Below are 13,010 nucleotides of genomic sequence, written 5' to 3'. Positions count from 1 at the left end.
TGGGTGCTCGAAGCTGCGCTGAGCTCCGGGGTGGATTTACTTGCTGGATTGCTACGCTCTTTTTGGTTCGCCTTGTTGCCTTCCAATCCCACCTTTGTCGCCAGTGTTAGATTGGGTAAAGGAAAGGCACACTGAAGCTTAGGCAACAACAGTTATTTACTGTAACAGAACAATTATGTACAATCCAGCAAAGGTTCAGTCTGACAGCAGCCCTTTTATAGGGAGCTGTCAGACCCTTTGACCAATGAGATTGAATCTCTATTCCCGCCAGAATAGAGGACCTTGGTGGAAACCACTATAACAGTTGCTAATATCTAACATATACCATTTCAGATAAATGCTTGTCCAATCTCTTCTTAAAAACAGGACTATGTGGACATGGTCCATGCAGTTAATTTTTAGGCTGATGTCCTTGCTTTTACATATTTAATTTGTGGTCATCAATGCTGCATGATCCAATACAATTTAATACAATATTTCTGAACTTCATTCAAATCTTTTATAAATTTGCTATCCTGTGAAAATAAATTCTTACAGACATTGATTTCTTCATCATCAGTAGTTATTTTGATATCACTCACAGCTCGGTCTTTTTGATGTTCAGGAAGAGGCCAAATTTCTCTCGTCTTTAATTAATCAGATGTTTAAGTCATTTGGTTGTTGAAAGAAAAGTTATGTTGTCAACATATCAAAGATTGCTGACATTTCTTTTTCCAATCCTTACTCCAATTTTTGATTCTTTAAGTTCCAGCTTCGTCATGATCATTTCAACATACAGGTTAAATAAGAAAGGTGAAAGAATGCAACCTCTATTCTCTATTTTGAAACTGTGAGTATCTCCACTGGTGTTCATGTAAGGGTTTCTTGATTTGTCTATAGTGACTGCACCAAGTTGACCAGATGTGTCAGCAGGTCTTCTAGAACTCTCCAAAGTTGAGAGATGATTGTCACAATTGAACGTTTACTTTTCTTGTAGTTGATAAAGCAGATGTAGATGTTCTTTTGAGGTTCTTGAGATTTTCCCATGGTCTAGCATGGATTTCCAATATGGTCACAGGTGCCAAAACCTCTTATGAAGCTAGCATGAACATTTAATGCTGCAATTCCCTTTTAATAGTTAATTCCATATGTTGTGTGATATTAAGAAGAATCATACTAGTGTTAGACCAGTTTTGTGGTAATTGAAGCAATCTGTGGAGATGCTCTTTTTTGCCAATGGAATTAACACTGACAGTTTTCAATCCTGTGGGCATGTGTTGATTTCCCAAATTTTCAGATACAAGGCTCTGATGGTTGTAATGGTATAAGCATCAGCAATTCTGTGGGGATGGTATCAATGCCTGCGGCTTTGTTGTTTGGTAGTTAGCTCATTGCCCACACTTTTTCCTGAAATATGACTAATTCTAGTTCTACTTTCCTTTCCAAATTATTCCAGGGAGTCTGGGACTCTTAGTTGCTGACATACAGCTCTTCTATATATTCTCAAAGAGAAAGTTAAATAACCATGTATAATTAAGCCTCTATATTTGATCTTTGCTTTGCCATAAGAGTTGGCCATAGACACATTGCCTTCACCAATTTGCTCATCCTGAAAGATCTAAAGATTGTTTAAACAAGGCCTATGAATAGATTGTCCTCTTCAGTAATTGTATGAGACAAATATATGTATAAATGTATACAGTACTATGTGATCAATCAGAAGTGCATTGTGAGATGGTGATGGGATTATTTTTTCCCCCTCAAGCAGTTTTTTTTCCAGATGTATTAACAACAGTCATAAATGGCCATGCTGGCAAGGAATTATAAATGATGCAGCCCAAATTATCAAGGTTGCACCTGGTTGAAGAAAATTTGACATGGTTTGAAAATCATCCTCAGTATCCATTATTTTCAGTACCCTGATTTCCAAGACATTTTTTCTCTTAGAGTGGAAGAGAAATCCTTAACGCCCTTTCAATTCCATTAAACTAAGATGACAACTCTCTAATCATGGCTGCTCATCTCTTTGAGATTCATTTTGCTCTTGGAGATGGAAATTCTATCCCAGCCACTAATCATAGACTGGCCAGTTGACTTGATGAGCTTTTAAAAATCTTTTTAAAAAATACTTTAGGTAATGACTTCCACAACACACTTCTCTCCATGGACACTTATAGTTTGCTGCCACAGGATTTGAATCCAAATCCACATTCAGAGATGGCTCCCTAAAGACTCCTTTTACTGTAATCCTGAAAAAAAAGTAAAGCTTCCATGTAAACCTATGTTTTTCTTCTGCCTTGAAAGTGAGCTCATTCAGGTCTAGTTGATGTGGAAAATGTGGATATGCAGATTTTATTTTCCATTCTCACACTGTTTGAAGTAAAAGTCTCCCAGTAAAACTGGGAAAATTTAGACCTAATAAACAGAAGTACAACTTCATAAAATATTCACTTCTGGCTGACATCGTAATGAGGTCGGACACGAGGAGTGGGTCTCCATGCTCCAATGCTGAGTTCTCCCTGTTGGAGGGCTCCAAAAGGAGCTAAAGCCACCCTGGAGGGGTGGTGAAGAAAAGAGGGATCCCTGTAGGTTGCAGAGAGTTGCATTCTCTCCCGCTTCATCCAGGGCTCTTTCCCCTTTCATCTATGATGAGGAGAAGAGGCAGCCGTCATGGCTGCCATGAAGCTGAGACAGCTGTGGCAACAAAGAAAGTGCAGGAGCATTGTAGATGAACAGTGATTGGAAATGGGAGAGATGATTTCTTTTGTACCTAGAACCTAACCCTAAAAGGAAAAAAATTCAAGAAAAGAGACTCTTAGAACTATTTGTTAAAGCGGTGAATAACTACTTAAAAGAAAAATCCCAGACCCGAAAAAAAGGAACTAAGGGGAGAAAAGTAAAAAAACCTTTTCAAACAAAAAAATGGTCTTTTAAACTGGGTAGACATTGTTTCTGGAAAGCCATTTTAAAGTGCTGGAACTATTTACTTAATAACTGACTTTGCTTCCATAAATTGAATTAAAATTGCATTAAATACTCCTGAGATCTGAGACAATGCTGAAACCTAAGCTGAGGGCGCCACCTACTGATAAATGGAAAATATACCTTACCCCTACAAGTCTGGGAAATTTTTTGATCAGAGAAATAAACAACATTTATCTGGACAACTGCCGTGATACCTACTGTTTTATATTTATCTACTTTATGACTACTGGAGGTTCAGCTGTGAGCACAAGGAAGATACCTAAGTAAATCAATCACTCCATGCACACACGGAAACATATTATTAGTTTTTCTTTTTCTTTTCTCTTTTACTTACCTTATTATTTGCATTGGGATTCTTCTTTATATGATTTATGTTGTTTGTATTTGTTGTCATAGATGTCACCAATGAGGCTAAAACCAATTTCGTTGTATTTATTTTGTACAGTGACAATAAAGGCTATACTAAAAGTGACTTTTGAATGTTAAGATATACGATTAAATCTAGAGAGTGGATGTAAGGAGATACTTGGAAAGCTTCCTCGACTATCTAAATGGAACTGATTGAATAATCCTGTGATATAAAGAACTATGATTATTGTACTCTCTGAAGAGCAACATTAGATTTGAATATACAATTTTTGGACCACTGAGCAAGAGTGAGACTTACTGAAATAAGACAAGATGCTCCATCAGGGAGAAATGAGTGGAATTTTAAAAGAAATGGTGTTGATATTCCAAAGTATCAATGACACTGTAACAAAAAACTACAGGGAGATAAAGAATCTAATGCATAGCATAGATGAGGATATGGAAAATATTCAAGAAGGGACAATGAATAAAGATCAAAATGTCCAGGAAAGGGAGGAGATAACAGAAAGAATGAAGGAAAATATAGAACAGACAAATCAGCAAATAAAGCAAGAAGATAAGAAGGAGAAGACAATAGCAATAGCAATAGCAGTTAGACTTATATGCCGCTTCATAGGGCTTTCAGCCCTCTCTAAGTGGTTTACAGAGTCAGCAAATTGCCCCCAACAACAATCCGGGTCCTCATTTTACCCACCTCGGAAGGATGGAAGGCTGAGTCAACCCTGAGCCGGTGAGATTTGAACAGCCGAACTGCAGAACTGCAGTCAGCTGAAGTAGCCTGCAGTGCTGCATTTAACCACTGCGCCACCTTGGCTCAAGACAATAAAGACAATAATGACTTATGAAATAAATCAAGGAAAAAGTATTTTAAGAGATTTAAAAATGAAATTGGGAAAGCAGGAAGATATTTTTGAAAGGGAGATAGGGGTTTGGGCATACACTCTGGAGGCCTGGCAGTGTAAGATGGTAGGAGAAATATTCAGACTAAATAGTAAAGAGGTAGATGTAGTTAGAGACAAAGATCCTTAGTTTCATTTTTACAAGACTTCCATTCTCTCATTAATCTTGCTTATCTGGAATTTAAATGGTGATGAATCTGCTGAACTGTCTTGTTACAATGCTTATTTTCTGAAAGTTTTGCTAAGCCTCAAATTTCAAAGTAAAGGGAGAAATTCAGCATCTTTACTTATAGCTGCACAGTCAGGCAGCAGAGTTTTATTAACTGCTGGAAGATAAAATTTGGAATGGCCTCAAAACCAAATCTTAATCCGAAACCGTCGCCCTCTATTCCCAGGGGCACATCCCCAGTGCCTGGCACAAGGTTACAGCCTCCGCTCCCTATGCCCCCTGCTGGAGATTTGTTAACCAAAGAATTCTTGAGTGAATTAAGTGTGGCTCTTAACGCACAGACAATTAAAATGGAAGATAAACTTAGAGATCTTAAAGAGGAGATAAAACAGGAGATAAAACAGGAGGGAAAAGAGGAAATAAAAGAAATAAAAGAGGAAATAAAAGGGGAAATAAAAGGACTTAAACAGGAGTTGTATGAGAAAATCGATGCCAGGGTTGTTAAAATTAAAGATGAAATGCTGAGACTTGTAACTGTATTGACAGAACATGTTTCCGACATGTTCTGTCAACATGAAGATAGTCTAGAGGATCTTAATGAGGCTAATACCAACTTGACATTGAAAACAGAGGCGGTGGAACAAAAAGTGGAAAATGCTGAAAAAGAAATTATTATGATACAGTATAGACAAATGGAGTTCGCATTAAGAGTAAGGGGGCTGCGTGAGGAGAAACAGGAGAACCTGAAACAGATTCTATCAGAAGCCTTTGACCACCTGGTGGGAAGACCAGGGACTAACCTTGACTGGCAGATCAACAAAGTTTATCGCGTTAACTCTTGGGTGGCAAAGCAGAAGCAGCTTCCTCGAGACATCGTTATATACTTCACTACAAGAGAGCTTAGAAATATGGTGCTACAGGAGTCTTATAACACTAAGCTTCAAATTGGCGGTCAAGACCTGATTGTTTTGAAAGAGATACCACCTCAAATGTTAAGAGCCAGGAGAGACTACGCTTTTTTAGTCGAAGAACTCAGAAATCGTCAGATACAGTATAGATGAGACGCACCATTTGGCATTATACTTACATTTGATAGGCAAAGATATCGCCTCAACTCTGTATGGAAAGCCCGAGATTTTTATCATAATATTTTGAAGGCTGGATAACCTGCATCATCTGGACCTGGAGAAAGACCACAAGAAGGACAGGACAGACAGCAAACTACACAACTATCAGATAAGATGGAGCATCTCTCTCTTCTAGAAGCGCAAGGTGTTATGGAACAAAGATCTAGACGCATGATTACTAGACGAATGGAGAAACAAGCTAAAAAGCAACAACATCAACAATCACCGGCCATCGATCAAGGAGCTACAATAACAAGTCTGGAAGCAGTGGGAGGAGCTAGGCCTAAGGTTAAACAGGCCATGCAGGAAGCTCTAAAAATGCTTCAGTCAACCAAAGATGACAACTAAGATTTTAACATGGAATGTCAATGGATTGAATTCCCCACAGAAGAGAAAGAAAATATTTCACTATCTCAAACAGTTTAAGAATGACATAATTTGTTTGCAAGAAACTCATATCAAATCAACTGATCAAAAATATTTGATTAACTCAAAACTTGGTCAACATTTTGTAGCTTCTGCTATGGAAAAGAAGAATGGTATAGTTGTATACTTAAGAAAAGACATGAAAGCTGAATTAATTGAAGCAGATCCCTTCGGAAGATATATCGCTTTAGACCTAATCCTAGAAGGGAAAAAGACATTACTTTTGGGAATTTATGCCCCTAATCAACAGCAAGATGGATTCTAAATTACTAATTCATGCTAAATTAGTACAGTGGGACTATAGCTCCTGTATACTATTGGGTGATTGGAATGGTGTGATAGACACTAAGAGAGATAAGAAGATTTCTCGCCCAAATACTAAGATGCGAGCAAAGTTACCCAAACCTTTTTTTGACATCATGGATGACTTTGAATTGAGAGATATTTGGCGAGAAAGAAATGCAGAGGAATATGATCTCACTTTCTTCTCTGATTGGCATCAATCCCTTTCAAGGATTGATTTTATACTAACCACTAATGATTTGCTTTCTAGGGTCAAGAAGACAAAGATTGCGGCTAGGGTCCTTTCGGACCATAACCCAGTTTGGATGGAGTTGGGAAGGGTAGTGCAGGCAAGAAGGTCTTGGAGATTGAATGAAAACTTATTTAGATATGAAAAGTATATTAATGATTGTAAAAAATTGTTATCTGAATATTTCGTTTTGAATATGAATAAGGGTACATCTATGGAATTCGTATGGGATGCAAGCAAAGCGTATATGAGAGGAGTGCTGATGAATATAAATAAAACACATAGATATAAACAAGGGTTAAAACGAACAGAATTGGAAGAGGAAATTAAGAGAAAAGAGTTGGAGTTAACAATGAATCTAGGCGATACAAAGGTTAAGGAAGCTATCACCATATTAAAATCTCAATTTGACATGTTGATCTCTGACCAGGTAGCTACTAATTTATTATATGTAAAACACAATACTTTTTGTAACGCAAACAAACCTGGCAGATGGTTAGCTTATCAGATTAGGAAAAAAAGGAAAACTCAAAATATATCTAAACTGATTTACAGAGGGAAGGAGGTGTTTCAACAGGAAGAGATTCAAAAGGTATTTCGGGAATTTTTTACAGAATTGTATAAAGGGGATAAAATTAATGGTCTAGATATAGACAAATATTTAGATAAAGAGAAAATACCTTCTGTTAGAGAAGAGCACAGGCAAAAATTGAATCAACCAATAACCTTGGGGGAAATTTTGCAGGTAATTAAGCAATTAAAGTTAGGGAAAGCACCAGGTACAGACGGTTTGACAGCGGTTTACTATAAAAATTTACAGTTAGAAATGGTAGAACCTCTTAGAGAATTATTTAATAAGATTCAAACGGAAGGTAAAGTGCCTCCATCTTGGAAGACAGCGTTTATATCTTTGATACCCAAAGAAGATCAAGATACTACCCAACCAAAAAATTATAGACCTATCTCATTACTTAATGTAGATTATAAAATCTTTACTAAAATACTAGCAAATAGGTTAATGCTGGTTATTCAACAATTGATACACACTAACCAAACAGGTTTTATACAGGGGAGACAGATGAAAAGTAATGTCAGATTAATTATTAATGTATTAGAATATTTGGGAAAGAACAACCAGATCCCTGCTGCGTTCATATTCCTGGATGCTGAGAAGGCCTTTGATCGAGTTAATTGGCAATTTCTGTTGAAGATACTGCAAAAAATGCAGATAGGAGATAATTTTTTACAGTCAATTAAAGCAATATATCAACAGCAAACAGCACAAATTATAGTCAATGGAAGTTTAACAGACTCTTTTCAGATTGGAAAAGGTACAAGACAGGGCTGTCCTTTGTCCCCGCTATTGTTTATTATAACTTTGGAAGTATTGTTGAATAAAATACGAGGCTTGGATGGTCTAAAAGGGATCAAGATTAGGCAGCAAGAATACAAAGTGCGCGCTTTTGCGGATGATTTGGTCATAATATTGGAACAACTGCAGGAATCCAGTAGGGTTTTAATGAATACGATTAATCAATATGGTCAAGTATCTGGTTTTAAAATAAATTTAGGAAAAACCAAAATATTAGCTATAAATATGAATACTAAACAAAAGGAAGAACTAGGAGGGACGCTAGGATGTGAGGTGGTCAAAAAAGTTAAATATCTTGGAGTCAATATTTTAATCTCAAACGGGAAATTATATAAGCATAATTATGAACCACTTTGGCATAGTATACAGATAGAGATGAAAAAATGGGAGAAATTGCACTTATCTTTGCTGGGTAGGATAGCAGCAGTGAAAATGAACATTTTACCAAAAATTTTATTTCTCTTCCAAATGTTACCTATACTTAAAAAAGATGCGAATCTTTTAGAATGGCAGAAGGGTATCAACAAATTTGTATAGGCAGGAAAGAAGCCGAGGGTAAAGATGAAAATAATGCAAGATGTACGGGAGAGAGGAGGCTTGAAATTACCTAACCTAAAATTATATTACGATGCAGTGGCGCTATCTGTAATTAGTGATTGGACTCATTTAACTAATGATAGAATACTGAATATCGAGGGATACGATCTGGTATATGGTTGGCATGCTTACTTGTTATTCAACAAAAAACTGGATAAGAAGTTTAAAAGTCATATTTTAAGAAATGCTTTACTGCGGGTCTGGAAAAAATACCAATATAAATTAAATGACAAAATATCCATGTGGGCAATTCCTAGACATACAATTGAAAATATGAACATAGCACAAAAACAGGATAGAACTACCTATAGACAGCTTCTCATTTTGGAAAGGGGGGTACTAAACTAAAATCTTTGGAGGTATTAAAAGAGGAGAAGGTAGTTCAAACATGGTTCCAGTATGGGCAATTACAGGTGGAAAATGGATTTAAAAATTGGTTTTATCCAAGCTGAAGATAATTTGTTTAAACAAATAAGAGATCAAGGCTTAATGCATATAAAGAGGATATATAATGTATTAATACAGATGGATTCGGAAACAGAATTAGTTAAAGATTGTATGATAAAGTGGGCTCAAAATATTGAAGAACCAATAATGTTGGATACATGGGAAAGAATATGGGTAACAAATGTGAAATTCACACAAGCTCAAAATCTGAGAGAAAATTTTTATAAGATGTTCTATAGATGGCATTTAGATCCTAAAAAGCTGGCTTCTATGTATCCGAATGTACAGCCTAAATGTTGGAGGTGTGGTTCTCTCAATGCTACGTATTATCATATATGGTGGACCTGCCAAAAGGTTAAGGCATTCTGGATAAAAATATGGTAGATTATGCAAAATATCTTTAAAAGAAGGATAAAGTTTACTCCTCAGTTATTCTTATTACCGTATATACTCAAGTATAAGCCGAGTTTTTCAGCCCACTTTTTGGGCTGAAAAAAACCGCCTCGGCTTATACTCGAGTCAGTGAAAAATTTGCCCGAAATGGAGGAGAAAAAGGGGCGGGGCCATGCCGCTGGGTGACGCTCGTGAATGGCCCGGCGCCCCTGTGAGTTTCCCCTCCCTCTGTGTCAGTTTGCCGTGCAGCGCGCACCACACCATCCCCCCTCCTCACGTTCTAATGTAATGCAGGGCTGTCTTACGATTCCCCTTCCTCCCCCTCCTGCCACTCTGCAACGATGTCCCACCTCCTCCTTGTTATGGCAAGCAGCCACATAGCGATGTCCCACCTCCTCTGGTACAGTGATCCAATGATAGGAATCACTGTGCCGTGTGTCATAGGAGGCGGGACATCGCTCCCGCGGCTGCACGGGACATCATCATCACAGCGGGACATCAGCATCATGAGGTGAGTGAAGTATTTCATTGAATACACCGGTAAAAAAAATCTATTTTTATTTTTGAAATTTACCGGTAGCTGCTGCATTTCCCACCCTAGGCTTATACTCGAGTCAATAACTTTTCCAGTTTTTTGTGGTAAAATTAGGTGCCCCGGCTTATATTCGGGCCGGCCTATACTCGAGTATATACGGTAGGTATATGTACTGATTTTACAGTGGTAGAGAGTAACTTGATTCTGCACCTAATAACGGCAGCAAGACTGTTGGTGGCACAATACTGGAAGAAGGAAGACTTGCCTACAACTCAAGAATGGACATTGAAAGTTACAAACTTAGCCGAGATGGCTAAAATATCGGCATATATTAAAGATCACTCAAATGAGAGATATAAACGAGACTGGAAAAAATGGATTGACTATATACAAAATAAATACGGGACCAAGAAATTCCAGTTAGCCTATGCTTAAGATCAGAAATGATTTAAATTGTTTAAAGTTAGTTCAGCAAGAAGAAGCTAAGGTCAATGTAGAATGTCATTAATTTCTTTATTTCATTTTTTAAAATGGATTTTAGACTGTGTTTGTTAAAAATCCATACCGTGTACGGGTTCTGGGAAGTCGGGGGGGGAGGAGGAGGGGGGTTGGGGGGGAGGGTGGAGGGAGGGGGGGTATGCATTAGGCTAGACAAGAATTTGGTGGTAAACTAGAATTATTTTGACATACAAAAAATTGTACTTCAATGTCTTACTGATTGAGGAATGATGAAATGTTTGTTTTAAAAGAAATAAAACTTTTGAACCCCCCCCAAAAAAAGAGAGACAAAGATCCAAGAGAGGAATATGGAAGGCAAGCCAAAAAACGAATAAGAATTGAAGTATTAAAACGGGCAAGAGATGATGGATAGAAAGGAAATGCCTTTTAATATAATGATGGCTAGACTAAAAGCTAGAATAGAGGTAGAAATAAGAATACACATTTTTATATAATAGAATAAAAGCAATAGATAGATGGAAAGATTAGAGGTTGAAAAATGGTATTATTATGTATGTTTAAATAATATGGTGACCGGCATTAGAATGGCATATTGAAACATTCAACAACTAAACAATGAAATATTATATTTCAATACAAACATGTGTACTAGGACTAGTAATAGTGGCCTGACTAGTAGCTTGAATAGAGGCAGATATAAGAAATAGGAGAAATATTAGTATACACATTTTTATATAATAGAATAAAAGCAATAACCAGATGGAAAGACTAGAGGTTGAAAGATGGTATTACTATGTATGCTCAAATAATATTGTGATTGGCAATAGAATGGCACATTGAAATTCTGAACAACTAATAATGAAGGATTATTGTCAGCCTCTGCTTTGCTGCTGCTTTTTGGCTGCCATTGAAACGGAGAGGGGGGGCATGGTATTTGGGAGGGGAATCATTATGTACTGGAGGATTGTTATTAGGAGTTATTCTGACCATCTCTCTGCGCATGTGGAAGAAGGGAGTTTCCCGCCAAGGCCAACTGTCCGGCATTCCAACCTGATGATGCTTTTTGAAGACATCTCCCACCTGACAGTTGGGTGAATTATTATTGGACTATGAACTGGGGTGCCAAGGGAGGGGATTGAATCATACATGATATCTATTGCTTTCGCGCCTTTTTACTCAGACTCGGCTTTGCTTTGCTTCTCATCGTTTGTAATTAGTAAAAGTACACTTAATTCTGAGATATGGAGTTGAGTGGTTTCTTTCCTGATTATTAAATGAAGCGGCACCTGACAATTGTACTTTAATACAAACATGTGTATTAACACTAAGATTACAAAAGTTTGACTAATGTAATAAATATTATTAATGTTAATATTGTTATTTGTATCAAAATGAACAATACCCAGATGCCACACTGTTCAAGTATTGATGTTGATGAATATTTAAAAATAAAATAAAAAATATACAAAAAAACCCTTCATAAAATATTTATGGGGAAATTGTACTTACAGCAATGGCCTGACAAATTTATAAAAGGGTGTAGACAAATTCATGAGAATGATTTGCTACCATAGTAGTTACTCATTTTGATGGTTGTTCGGTACCACAGAATCAAAGGCAACATATTTTAAATGCCATTGCTGAAAAGCAACAGTGAAAGAAGGCACTGTCATTCCATGACTAATACCCACAGACTCCTCTCATTCTTTCTGACCTTTTGAGTCAAATAAGACAGATACTTGCCTCGAAACCTTCATTGTTTCCTTTCTCAATAACATGTCCTTGCAATCGCCCTTGTTTAATTTCTGCTCCTTTTCAGTTTCCAGGTTATCTTGGGTAACTTCCCAAGGAACATTTAAAAAATCAAACATGTATATTTGCTAGATGTCTGGGATAGTCAGAAATGTCAAAGGCCCCTATGGCTTTCATAGTAAATAGAACAAAATTACTTTCTTCCCACTATTCTGGGTTAATCATAGGCCTCTTGGTCAATTCGCCAAAGCATATTCTACAGCATATGTACCTCAAAAAGCTAAAAAACAGCATGGCTGATTTAGTGAGCTGAACCTTGTAGTTCCTTATATCGTAGTAATATAGATACTTCTGCTTATTTAACTGCAGAGATGCTAAAATACATTTGCTCAGGATAGGCAATTAAGCCAGTATTGGAACTATTCATTGCTTTTTGATTTGAGGTACACAATATCTGAGGACAAGAAAGATATAGCCAAAGGTTAGTTCTTTAAATAGAATACAGATTTATATCGGTGATCCCAAAACATTTGAATTAAGATGTTTTGAGCTCAAAATAACTATTCTGGTCTTAACCGAAAGAAATACTGTTGTAACCATTATAAAAATTAACAAAAAATTAAATAGGCTGTTTTTAGACGATATAAAATTTAAATTAACCATTTCAGTTCTTGGAATATAAACTTGGAAAGATTGGGACAATGTTAGAATATTTGGAACACTTCTGGTGAACTCAAGAAACCTGTTTCAAATGTAAAATAACTGTTTTTGATTCAATCTGTTTTGTACACCACTACTTTCTATCACAGATATGTTGAAGTTCATGTGCATTGCTGTTTTGGTTTTTTTTAGTTTTTTTTTTAAAAGAAGAATACGTGATTGGATGAAATGTTTTGTGGTGCAAAATATTACACCAGTAATTAGTTGCATTTTCACTAGTGTTCTGTTAAACACAAGGAACATTACTTG

The sequence above is a fragment of the Thamnophis sirtalis genome, unplaced genomic scaffold (genome assembly GCF_051295495.1).
Source record: "Thamnophis sirtalis isolate CommonGarterSnake01/CBP01778 unplaced genomic scaffold, rThaSir2_p1.2 scaffold_11, whole genome shotgun sequence".
Lineage (NCBI taxonomy): Eukaryota > Metazoa > Chordata > Lepidosauria > Squamata > Natricidae > Thamnophis > Thamnophis sirtalis.
This window is presented reverse-complemented; position numbering follows the sequence as displayed.